The sequence below is a fragment of the Clupea harengus genome, chromosome 5 (assembly GCF_900700415.2).
Source record: "Clupea harengus chromosome 5, Ch_v2.0.2, whole genome shotgun sequence".
Classification (NCBI taxonomy): Eukaryota; Metazoa; Chordata; class Actinopteri; order Clupeiformes; family Clupeidae; genus Clupea; species Clupea harengus.
The window spans coordinates 19,777,672-19,796,331 of record NC_045156.1 but is presented as its reverse complement, the minus strand read 5'-3'; the positions used below and the strand labels follow the sequence as shown (position 1 = coordinate 19,796,331).

Sequence of the window (18,660 nt, the reverse complement as noted above, 5' to 3'; positions counted from 1 at the left end):
AGGGGCTCACTACCACTTGTTTAACAATGATTGTGTAGCTTTTGAACCTCATGGAAGACGAAGAAAAGTTTCTTTTCTAAAACTTTTTTAATACCATCAGCACAGGGTATAAGTAGCAAGACGTTTTGGTGGACTTTTTTGAGACCACGTTCACAGTTTCCTGTGTTCTGCTCATTTATAAACCACGTTAGTGGAGAGCGCAGTATGGGCTGTATTATTCCAGACTGTCTAATCTGCATCTCATCTCCTCATCTTCCGCTTCACAAATAATAGGTATCAGAAGGAACAGGAACATCCTCAGGGTTGTTTTTCCAGGTAAAAAACATGTTTATCATGGTCTAAAAAGATACTCTGTAATTGTCTCCCATCTTGAAAAGTTTCAAAAAGAACAAAGTGTTATCTGAATTGATCTATGATAATGAAAACATTCTCAGCGTGAGAACAAGCATTCAATATGCACCATTTACATGTGATGTTAAACCTGCCGTCTGTTATTTTAATAATAACTTCTCCTCGACCACCCTTTCATTCAAAACAAGAGTTATGATGAAGCATATTTTTCCCTGATGAAAAGCGGGGTGTGTATCTTGTGTATGAAGTACCTGATATTTAATTTTTTTCCTCTCCAAAAAACATATTGGTTTTGAATATTGGTTTTAAAGTTTTGCCCAATATGTCGTTTAATGGAAATGTTTTTATGTAAATGTATTTAAAGCAGGGGGTTGACTTCCTTGTTTGTGTAGAATTTAATAGTGCTTGTTTGAATGAAACAAACTATTTTAATGTAGTAAAATAAGGAGTTGTTTTCTGTAACCCCAAAAAAAATAAAGTGAAAGCAACTGAATATGAACACCTCATATTACAAATATTTATAAAAAAGACTGACTAAAATTCTATTTAAATTCCCTGTGAAATTAGCACTACTTAACAACAATAGACACAAGTATATTCTGCAATAAGATTTAGATTTCTCTCAGTTGGGTAACTGTGACATACTTAAGGGTACTTATGCATGCATATTGAGGATAATTGAATCCAATATGGTAGAGTAAATTCTCCTGTGTTTAGTATTTCTCAGATATTATTCTGTTTTCCCAGAAAATGTCATTCCCAAAGGACTTCCTTCTGAACAGCTCATAAATACTTCAATTGACATTCAACAGTTACTGAATTGGTCGTTTCCCTGCAATAGGTACTGTATAGGCTACTTTAGTAAGCAGACCCACACGTAAGAGTCTTTGCATTCTGAACAAGCTCGATTTTCAGCCAAAGACCTCTTTTATTTTTTATGCGTACCATAATAGCACTTATTTCACTCTTTGATCTCTTCCTTTGCAGCAGGGACAGTTTTTATTTGTATCATCGTTCAAGGAGTTCGGCTTTAAATAGACCCGTGTCTGTGCCCTAACCTAATTTTCAGTGCTACAGCTATCATTGAAGAACTCTGTATGTGTGTGAGAGAGAAGGAAAGAGGGTAGAGAAAAGGAGAGTCATTGAGATGAGGGGCAGCAGTGAGAGGAGGTAAGATGAAAGACAAACACAAAGATGGAGGGAACAGAGAAGTAGGGGTTAGTGTCACTGGAGACAACCCCACATTCTGGGGCTTCAGATGCCATTGTTGGCTCATGGAAAATGATACAGAATGTACTGAAAGCAACAGTAAGGAGTTTTGATCCAAAACTAGCGAGCTAACTGCCTAAAAGTCATGCAAAAACCTTACAAACAGTGTTTTTTCAGCAACTGGCAATGTGGTAGCTGATAGCTGATAACTTGTAGCTGGCAATGTGGTGTTGTGAAAGCTTTTCTACATAATGCATATCCTGGCTGGCTAGTGGCACAACACGTGTTGTTTCTGTCTTTCACATGACATTAGGCCATTGAGATGAATTTTGAAGATGATAACAAAACTAGTTGCCTTTAAAAACGCACCTGGAAAATTGTCACGTTGTTGCATAGTGTTGCTTTGGTAGTGTAGGCTTTTATAACACCAGAAATGATTCCGACATGGAATTCACAACCAGGCATCGCACATTTACTGTGGGACACCTGACGAGTCACTTTGGCAGTCGGTGCGAAGTAGAATGAAAAAAATGTTACTCGCTATTTGCAGAATATGACCTTTGAGTTGTCAGGTGGGAAATCTTTGAATCATATGGCTGGTGTGAGTACTTCACAGGGAAGCATGAACTAAATAGCTCAGGTTGAGAGTTTGACTCTGGAAATATCTCAAGCTGTTCTTTATTACACCCAGCTTGAAGCAAGATCCCCCTCACCTAGCAATGTTCACAGGAATATGAGGAATGTGAGTAAAATCGCTAACAGAATGTCCATGTCAGAAAAACATTTTGACATTTCCCAAGGGGCATTTGGATGTTCCCAGAATTCCATTGGGAGGTGGGTCTATAGCCACTGAAAATAATAGAAGATTCTGACTCAGAAGCTGCTAAGACTTCTTGGTCTGTGCTAATGTTGATAGCTGCGTGGGGCTTGGTCTGTGCTAATGTTGATAGCTGTGCGGGGCTTGGTCTGTGCTCATGTTGATTGTCTGTAAAGGATGGTAACCTTGACGGTAACCTTGACCCCATCATCTAATGGAAGCATGCTGCCCTGAACTCTAAGGTGCAGAGAAACTCGTTAACCTATCAATGTTGCACCCCAGCTCTTCCTCAGTTTATTCATCAGTCATTTTCTTTCTGTCACTTTCTGTCAGATGTGTTGAAGCATTTGTTCAATTCAAGGATCTTCAAGTCCATTTCAAGTAGATTGTCTGCCTTCTCGTGTGATGCACTCATATTATCTGCCACATATTTGGAGTTATGTGTCAAATCCGCTCAAGGTTTAGATAACTACAAGTACAGTTTGTCCATCTGGTCATGTGTTTACTTAATTATTTTATTTAACTTTTATAAATGTATCACAATATCAAACTACCTTTTGTTGCTTTGAAAATAGTCTGCATCCCCCTTTAGCAAACGGAGCCCCGGCTTACAGCTCTGCCGCTGTACAGACTTAATGTAGCCCTAAAGATATGGAACAGAGCAAGAGAAAGAGGAAGAGGAGGGTGAGTGAGAGGAAGATGAGAACTGAAGCATAAAGCACATGAATAGACTGGTCTGACAGCTGTAGTGGCCATTACTGTAGTGGACAGTGGACTGTAAACAAATGTAGTGAGTATGCATTTTGTCTCTCTCTCTCTCTCTCTCTCTCTCTCTCTCTCTCTGTCTGTCACACACACACACACACACATACACACACACACTAAAATGACCTTAACCGGCCAACACCTGATACAGTACCTGCCACAAAGACAGCCATGGCCAGAAATAAACTCAGCTATATTTCAACCCAGACTGTATTTCTCTCTCTCTCTCTCTCTCTCTCTCTCTCTCTCTCTCTCTCTCCCTCTGTCTCTCTCTCTCTGCCATCTGTCTCTCTTTCCCTCTCTCCATGGGCCTGACCAGGAAACAAGGTTACATTGTGGAGGTTAAACCCTCTCTCTCTCCGACCATTGAGACAGACACAGTTCCACTTTCTCTTCGTTTTCTAGACAAGACAGCAGTTGCCACTTGCCTGCTTTTGTGTTGTGGAGAATTAGACCGGGGTTACAGGAAGATCTCCCATTGATCCTCGCTGATGGAAGGCAATTGCAGCTATCTTCCCATGAGGAGCAAAGCTGTGACCGTCTCAAATCCATCGGTGATGGGTAGATAATGTAATGTTAAGGTCCCTCTCTTTTTTTGTCTTTCTCTTTATGTTCACCCACTATCTCTGTCTCATTTCATTCTATGGTATAAATAGCACCAAAATACACAGGGGATGGGGCTTAAAATGAAATAGGGAAGATACCCTCTTGATCGCCTGTCTGTATCAAGGAATGTGACCTTTCTGCTGATCAGTATGAAACTCTATAGGAAGAAGATTTATACGTACACTGCATTCAGCCAACAGTATTAGTCATACCACGAACATCCAGGGACGTTTTACTGATATTGCTTGTGTTTGTTTAGTCATAGTAAGAGTAATAGTCATAGATTCTGTTCATGTTCATGGACAATCATAAATCATAGAAGCTTGAATATGATTATTATGTTGACACAGTTTCTGTGTGACACAGTCCCATGTTACTGCTATTTGCAGTCTAATGAGGAGATGGTATGACAAGGGACTGTTCTCTTGCCGCTCAGGTAGTTATTTAGGGAATATATCAGATGGAAAAACAGTTTTGACATGCTTTATCTAGTCAGTGACGAACGAGCACATGACTCCGCTTGGCTATATTTAAAACAGACTATAGATTAATTCGCCACTTGTTCAGTGTTATTGTTGTCTTGGTGGATTCTTCTCCATCCATATCTGAGAGATCATTCCAGAACCCAGAGGGGGAAAAAAATCACGTTTTTTCCTCTCAGCTCCCTCAAATTTTCTCTTGACCTCAGGAAGAACAGACTGAGATAGAGGAAGCCAAGCACACATGCAATGAGCCAGTGCAGACCGACAGATTGCTCTGTTATGAGTTTGAAAAATCTGCAAATATAGACAGAGTTTTAAGCTAGCCCTTGGGGAGCATGTTGCGAGAGAGTCTTAAAGGGATGGCTTTCAGGGGAACTTGCCGGGTGCTTCTTAAAGGGGACGCTTTAAGAGGACTTGTCATTTGGTTTGTACTGCGGGCAGCTTTAAGAGGACTTAAATGTGGTTCTTAAAGGGGCACGTTTAATGAGGATTCCATTATAATCTCCCATGGGTTTCAGAATCGAGCAAATCTCCCTAAACACAAATCTGACTGCAGTTCCGCAGTCACCACAGCCCGATTCAGCTTGTGCGAACAGCTCAGTTCAGTATGTGTTACTCAGCTTGCCCCCGTTTTTGTTTTCCAGTTGTTTTCTGTAATTTATGCTAGTTGTCGAAGGTATGGTTATGCAAGCAAATTACTGTGGAGATGATCTGTCTTGATTTATTGCTGATTGTAATTGCCTTATAGAGATCTGTATGGTCCAGACTACTGAAAGCAGACTATGACTCCATTTTAGCAAAAAAGGTGATTTTAAATGTTGCATTTGTCCAATTTTAGATTTACCTCAAACCATAATCGTGCTGTGTATTCACAGAGAGAACCCAGCATGACAGAGCTTAGACTGATGTCTAAATTCTACCCTTGATGCCTAATCCATCCAAAAGGAAGCAAAAAGGGGGCTCCTTTTGTGGACAGAAAGCATCCTTTGTATCCCTACAATACCATCAGTGTCTTGTGCTCTCCCCAATAACGTTACGGTGAGTGACTGCACAACAAAAGCTGGACCACTGCAGCCTCCTTTAGGAGAGAGCTAGAGAAACAGAGGGAGAGAGAACGAGAGATAGAGAGAGAGAGAGAGAGAGAGAGAAAAAAAGAGACAGAGTGAGAGCAAGAGCAATGCTGGCTGGTCTGGCAAGCAACTTAAGAGGAATTAGCTGCAGGCTAACCGCCTCTATATTAGTTTGTGTTTCAGACCAGGGCAGTTGGATCAGGTTCTGCTCGCCCCTCATCTGTTCTTCACACAGGAACACAATTAAAAAGATGCATCCGCAAGAAGCAAGAAGAACAAGATCATTTTTCTTTCTGATGGAACTTACTGTACGTCCTAGGCCGATTTATGGGAAAATCTTGCGGAGTTCATACGGAACATCGGATGCACTACACTTAATCACGGAGTGTCAGATTGTGAATTAGCAATTAGCCACTGGAGGATGAAATCAGGGGAGGAAACACCTTAATAACACAGCTGTGTAGTGCTCCTTGTAATCTGTCATCTGCAGTGTGTGCCTGTAATTAGGGAGCCTTTTCCGTAAATGAGATTGTTGCTGTGTCTGCCCTTGCATTATCCTCAATCTCAATATCTAATGCTTAGCAAGGGGCTAAGAGATTGCATTACTTGTGTAGCACTGAGCACATGATAGCGCACGCACACACACACACACACGCATGCATGCATGCATGCATGCACACACAATGCAACTGTTAAAACAAATTAAACTATTTTATCAAGCTCTTGGCTTTTACATACAGCGGCGATAAGAGGAATAATACAAAATATATATTATGTATTAGAATATTTTACTTTTCTCCAGAAAAAAATATGTTTGGATAATCTTTTAGAATGAATTCAGAAGGACTGATTGGCTTGGTCAAATTGCCATTATAAGCCCCATTCAAATGTGCAGTCAGAGCCCGTATTAAGTGGAGGGCCACAATTTTCTACTGGACTAACCGTGCTGACGCTGCTGGACTGCCTTTATGTAATGCTTCAATTATTTTGTGCAAATTCATTGGACATATCCAAAACTAATGTTTATATCTCTAAGAAGCGGGAAAGAAACTCAGTACAGCTAGCTAACTTGCCATTAGAAGTAAATATTTGGGCTGGCCAAATGAGTCATACTACAACAACAGGTATTTGAAATACAGTTACACAGAAAAGTAGATGGCTTAAGACCTGTTATTGATTGGGTTGTGGAATGTGCAGTACTGGTTTTAGTGAAGCAGCTCAGACATCACAAGTGTGTCTGTCAGGGGTTATAGCCCAGCTTTGTCATGAGGACAGGAACTACAGTCATCATTTCATGAGGTGCAGGGATCCAATAATGCAGTAAGGTAATGTGAGGTCCCTCCTCACAATATAAAAGTATAAGTACCATAAACATTCATGAGTCTCTCTCTGGTGATATGAAAACTAGATTAGCCCCAGTGTCTGTCTTTCGGAATGTCAAAGTCTCTTTGTGTGTGTGTGTGTGAGCGTGTGTTTTGCATGTTGAATGTGTGGAAAGAACAGTATCTACTGTATCTGGTGTTTGGTGATATTATGTAGCACATTATAGCTGTCAGGGTCATGTGTATCATATTATGATATCATATTATCATGAGGTCATTCTCTCTTAGCCAGTGAAGTGGTATAACAAACCCTGTGTCTCTCCTCCTCCTGCCTGTGGCCCACACAACAATCATTCTGTTGCCTCTGCCCTTTGCTGCCATAGCCGTCTCTCATTAACTCACTCCCCAGCTCAAGAGTGATGCAGCTTTTGGAGCTATGTATGGCCAAGGTCTTTCTGTATGTGTGTGTGTGTGTGTGTGTGTGTGTTAGGGCTGCAACTAACGATTATTTTGGTAATCGATTAATCTATCGACTAATTTTCCGATTAATCGACTAATCTAATGATTATTTCCCATAGCAAATTAAAATAACGACTCAAAATGTTGGAATTTGAATTTCAAATGTATTTGAGTAACAAATGTAATCATAATACATAAATTAAATAGTAATACAAATTAAAGTGCAAATATGCTTTTAAAAGTAAAGAGAAAGTGCAAATAAAGTTTTAAAAGTAACTCAAATTAGCAATCAAGCCTCTGCAAGTGCAAAATAACGCAAGAATAACTGGGCTGCAAGTGACATTCAAATTCAACTTATGAAATCTATATTTTTTCCACAATCTTTTGTTTGAAGAATGCTAAGTGGAGGAGGTTAACTATTCAGAACAAACGAAAATACAGGCTACTCTGATAATTCACTGATTTACTACATTGCACTTAACATAAATGAAATAGCGTTAGCAAGCATCCTCCATGAGACGTTCTGTTTTCCAACATGTAAGCTTAAACCTTACTATAAGTTATAGATATATCATATATGTCTATGATAATTGCTGCTAGACACTCACTGTTCTTGTGGTCCCACAGCTCATTCTCTTTGAAATACTGGAATAGTGCTTCTTTAACTACTAATAATTGACCATCATTGAGAAAAATGACAACTTTTCTGTTAGCCATATCTCATATGCAGCAGCTACTAAAGCTAGCTTTGTTTATTGTTTCCATGGTAACATGAGCCGTCTCAGAATAATTCGCTTTTCAGTCGGCCATTTCTGATATGCAGCACATGAAGGTACGAGAACGGAGGGCAAAGAAAACGGTGCATGATTTGTATGCTACGCTATTTGCAGATTCTGTTCCATTTTTCTCAATGATGGTCAATTATTATTAGTTAAAGATGCACTATTTCGCACTTCCTATAGTGCATTGCAATGCCGAATGAAAATTACCGGTAGCTCTGTTAGCGTCTGCCAAAAAAAAAAAATTATATATATTTTATGACGCGTCGACAATAAAAATCATCGTCGACAATTTTTCATAATCGACGTCGTCGATTACGTCGACTAATCGTTGCAGCTCTAGTGTGTGTGTGTGTTTGTTTTTTTGTGTGTGTGTGTGTATGAGTGGGCAAGTGAGCAGGCAGTGGTGTGTTTCGGCATTGACCCAGCCCAAGGTCATGGTAGGGGCAGCCCAGCAGCTGCTAATTAGAACAACGACCTTGTGCGGTGTTCAGCATGCGGGACCGAATGATCAGGGCAATGAGTTAATACACACATAATTAGCCAATTAAGTGGCCCGAGCGGACGGCCCGAGCAAGCGAGCCAGACTCGATGTCACTGAACAATGGCATTTTAGAGGGAGAGGCCCAGGGTTCGATACATGCCAGGGAGAGGACCCAGGGCTAATCAATGACACAATCTTCACCCATTACTTCACTGATGACTGAAATGTTTCATTTGCATGACCTTTATGTGCGTGCGGCGGGTGTGGGGTTGCCATTACGATGCCGTGCAGCTGATGATAGCGATTTACAGGGACTGAAGATAGTCATCAGAGATCTGCTATTTGTCGTATTTCAATCTTGTTGAATAGTTTTGTGTTTTAATTTACATATGAAAATGCTAATTTAGACATACCACAGAGTCTAATGAGATACTAATGAGATTGGATACAGCATGGTGTGTCTTTGGTAGGTAGAGCCTTACCTTACTATCAAATGCAATGTAAATGTAGGCACTGTTGTGATTTATTAAGACCAGTGCATTAAGGCCTCTGCACACAGGCAGGTGGTCATATAGTGTTTGGCAAAGATTTCATATATATATCATATAAAACATGCATTATTATTATGGATTATTAGTTGAAGGCAAGAATACATACATTTATAACAGGACAGTTTATGACAATTTGATTTGGTGGTCATATTATGTACCGGTACATCTAGTTTACATCTTACATATGTTCTTAGGCTTAATACCCCTCCGTGGCAACGATGTGTGGAGCAGGATGATCCTTTTCACAAGCAGAACAATGCAACAATGCACTTAGTGTGGCTACTTGTAGGAGACTATAATGTGTGTAGCCCCAAGCATCCATTTCAGCTGTAGGTCTTTTTCTGCATGTTAACACAGCAAAGATAATCCTGACAGACTGTACGCTTGACAGAAAAGAAATAAAACAACAGCAGACAATGTTTCTTTTGAGCTTCTTGTTTGAAGGAATCCCATGACTGCACGGCCATCAATCTCACAGAACCAGACTGTGAAATATGCATGCGTGCGTGAGTTGGATTCCGGTGGCGCCGCTGATCGGAGAACACATCAATTGATAGGAATTAAAACGGCCTCTGATTCGGGCTGCCGCGTTGTTTGTGTTGAGTATCACCGTGCGCTTAGAGCGTCATTTATCTTGCAGAGCTAACTGGGTTTGAGCACTTTTGTTGTCTCCACCTCTTGTCATCGTGCTCCTGGGAATCTTAATTACATGAACACCATGGCTACGTGCTCGGCACCACATCACCCCTACCGTCAGCAGATTGAGTCAGGAAAACATTGCTTTTGTCACTGCCCTCCTCTGCTCTGTGTGATTATGGGCGTTATCCACCCCAAGTTTTCCATAAAGAGGGCTGTAGCTCTGGAAAAAAAAGGTAATTGGATGTTAAGGCATATTGTTGATATGCTATTGAGGTTCACACTGACAGCTTCCTCTGGAACATTCAGTGACCAACAACACCAGGGTGTATTACCAGTCTCTTGACACAAAAGGTGTCCATGGGAACAACTAACCGCACTGTGATCAGCTCTGTGGCTCGTTCCCTAACCCACGATTAATCTCCCCAGGTGAACAGTGTGAAATGATAATTTAATAATGCTGCGTATGGAGATTAGTGGCTGTGTCTGTGTCTGTGTGTCCACTCTAAGGCCTGGGTCTCTGTGGCAGGCAGGCTGACTGCAGGGCCGTATGCTCTCACTCAGCCGCCGTGGACCTCAGGTGGTTTCGAGAGCTCTTCATTACTAAACCTCCATCATTCCCCCCTCTCTGTCTCTCTCTCTCTCTCTAACTCTCTCTGTCTCTGTGTTTTTTTCTTCTCGCCATCTCACTCTCTCTTCTTCGCTCCTTTTCTCATCCACTTTTGCTTTTTCTATTCATCATCTCTCCCTCTCCTCTCCTTCTTTTCATTTGAGTTTTTCTTGCTCTCTCTCTTTCTCTCTCTGCAGTCTTATTCCCCCTTGGTATTTCTTGTCAGTTTGCACTCTCTGTACTTTTCCTTATTTCAATTTCAGTTTCAATTTATTGAACTTTATTGGCATGACAGCATTTTTTTCTGCATTGCCAAAGCAAAACGCTTTAAACACAGCGTTTGAATACAGAATGCAGAATACATAATACCCCTTTCTCTCTCCATTTATCTACCATCTCAATCTCGGCCCCCCATCTCAATCTCTGTTCCCCCCCCCCCTCCTCTTAATTCAGTACACACTATTAAATCAATGACCAATCTTCCCTGTAAGTGCCATTCTGGGATCCCCCTGAGCTTTAATGGAACCACAAACAAGTGTGGTTCTCCAGGACCTCTCTCACCCCGACGTGAATCATACAGCCACAATTACCTGCAGCAGATGCCTCACCTCTACAGTGACACCCTCTCACACAGGCTTTCTCCTCTGTTCAGAGTGCTTATGGCGTGTCTGTCGGAACAGTAGTGGGGTTTGTTTTGAAAGGTTACATTTCTTCTGTGTTCTGTGAGTTTTAAGGGGTTTGTTTTGATGTTTTTGGTTTGGTTGATTTATTGGTGGTTGGGTTTTATGGCTGTTTGTTTTATAATTTCGAGGAGCTTGGTCAGTATATTAGGCCTTGTGAAGGCCATGAAGCACACCTGATAAGTGTATGTCTTGCATATTATGTCAAACAAAATGAACGACTTCACAGAGGATGTAATATACAGTAGGTGTCACTGCCTTTGCCGTACGTTTAGTTATAGACACAGTATTACTACTAGTTTAAATTCAAGCTATATGGATTTTGGCATGAAACAATACACTGGTGTCCAAAATAGGATTGATTTCTGATTAAAAAACCTGGTCTCCTGTTACCATTAGCAGGGGGAAACTATGAAGAGGGTCCTTGACAATCCTGCAGTGTGCCTTTCACCAAACCATGTTAATAAGCATTACGGTAGGACACACATAGCAATGAGGGAAGCATTGGTAAGAGAATCCTGCGGAACAGTTGAAGCTTCCTGGGGTCTTTGATACAGAGCCAAACTGATGGGAGGTCAAGACCATCCCCACCCCCCAAAGAAAAACCTGCAGCAAATCCCTGCCATATGTGGGAACAGGGGAAACAGTTTCCACCATACTGATCAATTATGTGAGCAGGATGGTGATTTCACTCCTCAGAAAACCTCAAACCAAATCTCATCTGTCATAATTTATTAATTAAGCCGTAATTAAGAAATGGAGAGAAAATGTAAATGTGGAGTCATTCATCTCGCACTCTACTGTAAGAGCAGGAATGCCTTACTGTACAGGTTTCATGCTCTGATGACTTTCTTCCAATCCTAGCTGTGATGCTTTCGGCCATGTGTTGCATTACAAATTCACTTCACCCCATCCAACTGCTCCTCCTCATAAAAGGATACAAATTTGACATATTAATTCTGTATTCAATCCAATGACCTCCCTTGATACTGAGCCCCGAAATGATACAAAGCTGTCTCGTTGTGCTTATAATGATGTGGGTGAACAGGCTTCAGATGCATGAGGGGTGGGGGGGGGGTTAGAGGGATGAATTGACTGTAGTTTCAAGATTGAAATGAGTGGAAAGGCCGGCGTGCTCTACTGTAGGTTCGTGATTGAAATGGAATGGCCTGTCCCTAACAAGAGGCTTAGACGGCCAGGATCTGCTGGTGCCAGTGGGGCTCCTGGCACAGAGCATGCAGGAGAGAGAGAGAGAGAGAGAGAGAGAAAGAGAGAGGGAGAGGAGGATTGATAGTGCTTGGATGGTTGAGCAGGCACTCCACTGTGGTCTTACTCCATGCCAAAACCTGCCTCTTCCATTCATCTGGCAAAATCCTTCTCTCTCTCTCCTACTCTCTCTCTCCTACTCTCTCTCTCTCTCTCACCCTCTGGCTTTTTATCTTTCTCCTGTCTCCATGTGTCTCCCCCATCTTTCTTTCATTTAATGTATTTTCCATTGTGACTCATTGTGTACATCACACACCCCTCCCCCACCCCAATCCTCTTTCTTTACTTCTATCTCTCTACCCTCTCTCTCTCTCTCTCTCTCTCTCCTATAACTAGAGCTGGATTCTGTCTCCATGACGATGGCTGGAGGCTCCTCTGTTCCTCCCAAGGTCACCTATGTGAGAGTGTCACAAACAGAAAGAGAGAGGGGGGGGGGGAGTGGGAAAGGGGTTGATCGTATGGGAAGAGGCATAGAGCGAAAGAGGAGAGGAGGGGTTGGTGACAGAGTGAAGATAAGCAGTGTAATGCTTTGTGATTTTTTTTTTTGTTCTCTTTTTTTCTTCCCCTGCCACAGAGCATCTGAGGGCCAGGTTGCTCGTACCTGTACATGGACACGTGCATTTTAGTGCAGTGGCCTCACCCAACCCAACCCCCCACCCCCTCTCTCTCTCTCCTCATCCTTCCTCCCCAGCTCTTCTCCTAACCCTCCATTACCCCCCCCCCCCCCCCCCCGGGTAATATGCCCAACGCCGTGCTGTGCTGAATATTTCATCTGCCCCTCTCTGTGGGAGTCACAGTTCAGGCGAGGGAATGGGATCAGGTGCCTAGGGCCCTATGAAATCCATTTTTATTTGTGGTCAAATTCTCTTTTCTTTTCTAGATTCAGTTTTGTCAATTTGATTATAATTAAATCATATGTCCAATCAAATGTACTAAGGACACAGGCGACTGTGCTTTTACAGGCATCTTTGTATCTCTAGGTGATAGACTTACGTTGTAACAGAGTAGGAAGTGTAGAGCAGCAAAGGTCTTACAGGCTACAGGTCTCTGTCAAGCTAATCGATAATCTGCCATTTTTAATAATTGTTTTTCTTCTTTTCTGAAACTAAAGTGAATAGATATGTGCCTGGTATTCAAACTGTTAGCTGTTAGCTTCAGCTATGTGTTGCGTTCCAGACAGAAAAAAAAAGGCTGTGAGCGGGGTGAGGAGCTCTGCTGGCACGTTAAGCCACGCAATTTGGTCCAACCAACAGGAGGTCACAGCTGCTCTCATCTCCGTGTATATCTCTCTCATCTGATACAGTCTATTCTATGCAGATTGTCCAAATGTGTTTTCTCAGCTGTACTAGGGCTTGTCAGTGGGTGTGCCCTCCTCCCGTCCGTCCGCCCCCTCCAAACAGTAAGGAGAAGCACCGAAATGTCAGCAGCACCTCCACTGAGGTGGCCTGCTGAGAGCCGGAGCTAAGTCCAAGCAGACAAGCACACTGTTGGCCAGTGCCTGGAGAGATGAGCCTCGCCACATTTTATATTTTGGGGCCATAATTGCCCCAGGGTTAGGGTTAGGGCTGTCTGTGTGTATGTGTGCCTGTTGGCGTGTGTGTTTGTCTGTGTGTGCTTTTGGTGTATGTGTTCCTGTTTGTTTACCTGTTGGCATGTGTGTTTTGTCTGTCTGTGTGTGTACCTGTTGGTGTGTGTCTGTCTGTATGTGTATGTGTACTTGTCAGTATGGGTGTGCCTGTCTGTGTGTTCACGTGTGCCTGTTGGCATGTGTGTGTTGTCTGTCGGTGTCTGTGTGTGTGAGTGTGCGTCTTGTCATGTGTGTTTTTCTGTGTGTGTATGTGTACCTGTCGGTGTGTGTATGCCTGTCTCTGTGTGCTTTGGGGAAGTAAATGCCGTGAGAAAGCGGCTGTTAGCACCGCAAGTAGTAATTCCCAGATGGAGCACCTTGTTGTTATGCTGACATTGGAAGGTTGTGTGTATAACTCATCTGTCACCCAAGCCGGCAGCATCTGCAGCCCAATTCCGAGAGGCTGACGTATTAAACAGGTTGACCCGTATTCGCTCCGGCGAGCACAGAGAAAATGGCTGTGTTTTTCTCAAATGCATAATGAGCCTTTTGATCGTCAAGGGTCAGATCTCTTTCAGTATGAAGTAGTCCAATGGCCCAGAACAGGCGGAAGTAGGCCAAGTGTCTCTTTTCTTTTTGTTCTTCAGCACAACACTGAAGATGTTGACAAGGAGAGGGACCCCATGGCTCAGGTTCAGGAGTCAGGTGGCCAAAGGTACACCAACTCTTATGAAGGTGTCGTTACTCAGATGTGCTATCACATGCAAAAGATGGGCTTGTGTTATTCACTTCTGAGCAGTACAAATATCACATTGTGAAAACAAAACACAATGCGGATGAATTATGCATGGTTATACTTTTGCCTTTTGCCGTTTCCTTGTGTGCTTTTAATTCTTTCTGGAAGTCATGAGCAGAGCGTGGGCGGCCAGGGTCTCACTGGGTTGCGTCAGTGCTGCCACCCAGTCACTCACAAGGACAACAGTCAGCAGGGCATACCCTGACCTTGGGGTCAAAGTGCATGCATGCAAGGCATTTCATTTCTCAATATCTCGACAAAGGACAGTATTTCAGGGCGCCCACGTGCTGATGTCATTGCAGCCCCTTGCACTTTTTTTTCTGTGCTTCACTGCCAAGGCGTCTTCCTGGGGAATACTCGGCATCGACGCTCCAGTTTTTGCTCCACTTCTTGCTCCAGTTTCCTGTCGACTAGCCTCCATCTTGTCCAGTTTGCGTTGCCTGAGCTGACTTTGGTATAGAGATGGAATGGATGGGTCACTGTGAGTTAAAACCAGCATGGAAGAAAGAGGGTAAAATGGACGGATGTATCACTAGTGTGTTGTGAATGTACTTCAGACAGAAGAGGAATTGAACCTGCGCTGGTGTTGGGTGGCTTGCTTACCTCATCTGCACTGCCTGCCCCCACAGGCTAGCCTTTTCTTCTTCTGACGTTTTCTATTTCATCTTTGAAGTTCATGGGAAAGTACACATATACACACACAAACAGACACACACACACACACACAAACCTACACATTCTCAAATGCTCACATGTATATATGGATAGATACAGTGATACATTGTTCAGTTGAATTACATAATATGCAAGTGCTGAATGGCCATTATATAACTACAATAGTTGTGAATTTCTTTCTTATAGAAGTCTTGTATAGAAGTCTTGTTGTAATGTTTTCCTTTTTATTGTGTTGGCTTTTTGAAAGGATTGAGGGAAGGAACCAATGTTTGAAGAACTCTAGAATACTAAAAGTGATTTTTCTACTTGATTAAAAAAAATTGATCTCAATCAACATTATTTGCTAGCACACTTCAATAGTGAAAATGATCCTTTGCTTATTATGTCAGTTTTAGTAATCTTGAGTACCCCCACTGTATGTGATCAAACTACATTGACAAAAATCGACTTGCTTGTCATGTCAAAAAATATTTATTTCAAAGTGTATTTTGTTCAGTATTCAGTATTCAAGTAATGTACTTCTTTAAGGAAGTACACTTCAGGAAGCTACACTTACTTGGTTGACTGATTTCCTCAGATGATGAAGCCCTGACAGGTAGCTCGGGCATGTTTTAAATAGTTTCAGATTAGCCCAATTAATTGTGCCCAACCCAAATGCAAAGTCTGGATGTTAAACTATGTTTCTGAAAATAAAAATATAAAAGGTTGTAGTTTGGTAGCTTTTAATTGTAGTAGTCATTAGTCCAGCTGCCAGAAAACTTTCATGAGTTTTAACACATCAGTAGGCAGTGTAGTTTACTTCACTTTATATTTTAGCCCAGCTTTGTCAGTCAGTACTTCCTGTTGAAATATTGGATAAAACTTACACTTATATAAAACAAGGGCCCTTGTTGCCAGGAAATGTGGCAGGAAACGGGCTTTTGGGAATCATGTTTGGTTCTGATTCACTGGCTGCCAGAGGGTCAGTCTTCACAAGATAAACAATATTAGGTTATGAAGTGTTGTGGCGGCGCTTCCCCTGATGCTCACGGAAGTGTGTGTTTGTGCGAGTGTTCTTTGCTCTTCATTTGAAACGTGTAGTTGTCTCTGTTCTGCGAAGGGAATGTGGTGTGAAATTTGAGGACAGAGGGAGAGAGTAATCCATTACTCTGCCCATATTCCCAGCCCAATTTACACCGCGCCACAGTTGCGCCGCTCAAAGCAGAACTAAAAGGCCTCTTGTGGGTACACACATTTCAGGTCCCGGTTCTGCCTTCCTTTGTGGCCTTCCTTTTGTTCCTCTTCAGCCTCATTTTTATTTGCTTTAACCCCTCATCGCTTTCATCAGAAGCTGTGATGCTCATTGCAAGACCACCAGTCTGCCTTGAAATATAGAATCTATTCATGTTGTTAGGCCAGTGTTCTGTTCTGTTTAATAAACAGTGATTTTCTTTTCTAATATGAACTGATGTTGACCTCTTTTAAGTGATTTATCACATGAATGCAGTCCTCTCTGTTAGCCTCCTGTTTGCTTCTCAGGGCTCCGCTGCTGCCACTGGTATCAGAGCGCTATGGCCTGCGCAGCAAATCTGCTAGGCCTTGCTCAAAACTAGGGCTGAACGATTTGGGAAAATAATCTAATTGCGATTTTTTACCAAAATATTGCGATTGCGATTCGATATGCGATTTTTTTTTTATCCTCTTTTTTTCCCAACAAAACGTAATGAATGATTTAAATATGACCAACACAATATTAGATACATTTAGTGTAAAATATTCTTTCCCACATTTTAAATTTTTATTTAACTGCTCATTACAGAAACAAGAACAACAAATCGGTGGCTTTGCCACTGTGCATTTAAGTAATTTAAAAAAAGTAATTTTAAGTATAAACACTAGGCATGCACTTTTTAAACACTGTGTGCAAAATGTACCATCTTAAAAAAAAAAAAAAAAAAAAAATTAATTTTTTTTTTTTTTTGTGACCACGTTTTTTAATCGCGAACGTTGCGGTTAGAAAATCGCGTTCTATCATATCGCGATTAAATCGCAAATGCAATTAATCGTTCAGCCCTACTCAAAACAGTACTTAAAAGGAATACAAGATAATTGTATGTGTGTAAATGGTTTGGTGGTTCATCCTTTGGTTCATCCAGAGGAGTGCTTGCTTACATGTGCTTTATGTGAATCAGGTTTGGCTAACCAGAATGCCGGCTCTTGCACAATAACCATCCAGTGTGGTGATGTTGGCACTAATTTGCCATTCAGTCCATCCAAACTGCAGTGCCTGCACTCCTCCCTTTGTTGCAACATGAGCCTGGAGCAGGCAGTCTGAGTTTTATCTGTGCTCCTGTACTGTCATGGCGGATAATTCCAAAGTGGAAAAACTACACTGACACGTCGTAATGCAGAATTTATAAGCAAACAGTTTTGAGCTTACTGCCTCTCCAAAGATCCACTATAAAAGTTCTTCGAATGAAATGTTTCAGAAAAGCGTCAGGCTTTGAAATGTTGAAGAAACCTCTTTGTGAAAGCCACAAATGGACGTTTCTTGAGAGCATTTTATATTCATTTTCTGCAGTTTAGTCTTTGCTCGGTGTGAGGTTCTCTTTGAGCAAACACTACATTTCCAATAAAACCAATAGAAGGGGGTGGGGGAGTGGACTTAAACAAAATAAGCTTCCCAAAACCCAAAGGATCCACAGGATTTGCTTTACCAGTTTAATTGGGTTGACATTCACAGACACTCTGCAAATGGCTCCATTTTATATGGAAAAACCCTGCAGCCATATGGCCTACAAGTGAGGACTTGTCATTCTAATCTGAAGTTTTCAGCCCTAATTAGATTCTCTCTATCTGTTCTAACGCCACATATGAAATTCAAAAAGAGAGGAGTCCTAATCACAACGGCCGTGTGATGTTTCGTTCTAGTCGATAACACAGTTACAGTTTAGATAAGTAGGCTCCTGAGATCTTGGAATAGTAAATTACCTGGCCTTTTATTTATTTATATATTTGCTGACTCACCCAGCCTCAGAGGACTTTCCAATGTCTTAGATAAAGTGTTCGCTCGCTACGTTTGAAAGGACTGCACTTTCTCTCAAATCAGCTGTGTTTGATGAGGAACTTTCGTGCACCAAAGTCTTGTTTTAAATGTGCTGCATTCACAAAATGACACGTTTGATCATTAGACGGTTGAAATCTTCAGATGAGCATATTCCTTGGACTGAAGTTAATGCTTCACTTTTAATAACTTTGGGATGAGTTCCGTACCTACTTTCTTGAATTGTACATAGGGCTGCCAATCGATTTTAAAGAATGAACTAATTATTCGCAGAGTTTGCTGTGATTGATCGTGATTAATCGTTTCTTCTTCTTCTGAAGACTGAAGCTTGTAATAATGTAAAACCATAGAATTTATGTAGAATCAACACAAAGGAAGTATATTTAAATTCAAATACCATTGTTTAATTGCATCTTTTTAACTTGGAACACAGATTCTCTGCTGTGAACTACAGATTTCCAATAAAACCATCAAGGCCATCAAAATAGCTTG

The 18,660-nt window shown here is 41.6% G+C and overlaps 1 protein-coding gene across 4 annotated transcripts in view; it reads left to right on the top strand.

The window, feature by feature from the left end:
- dlgap4b (discs, large (Drosophila) homolog-associated protein 4b) overlaps window positions 1–18,660 on the top strand; it is a 121,645-nt gene that overhangs the window by 13,990 nt on the left and 88,995 nt on the right. The gene's annotated exons all lie outside the window — the stretch shown is intronic.